Here is a 407-nt window from a genome sequence, read left to right as displayed (position 1 = left end):
CTCCAGCGCTCGGCCCCGGCTTTGTCTCCGCGCCGGGGGCGCGGCCGCCGCCCCCCGCCGCCGCCGCCGCCGCGCTCGGTGCCCGCACCGCCCCGCACCGGGCCGGGCTCAGGGCTGCGCCGCCGGCAGCAGCATCGCGCAGCGCCGCGGCCCCGGCGCGCTGGTGCCTCGCCCGCCCCCGCTCACCCCTTCTGCGGGGCGGGAGGGGAGCACCACGGGGAGGGGAAAATAAAAAAATTTAAAAAAAAAAAAAAAAAAAAAAAAAAGAGAGTAATATGGCAGCAAACCGGAAACGGAGGATGGGGGAAAAGGCAGCAGCAGCCCCTCCCCTCCCTCCGTGGCTTTTTTTTTTTTCCAGGGAGAAGGCTCCGGGCAGCCGGGCTCCGCGGGGCGCGCACGGGCCAGGG

This window comes from Vidua chalybeata, chromosome 17 (genome assembly GCF_026979565.1).
Source record: "Vidua chalybeata isolate OUT-0048 chromosome 17, bVidCha1 merged haplotype, whole genome shotgun sequence".
Taxonomy (NCBI): Eukaryota; Metazoa; Chordata; class Aves; order Passeriformes; family Viduidae; genus Vidua; species Vidua chalybeata.
Note: the sequence above shows the minus strand (reverse complement) of the source record.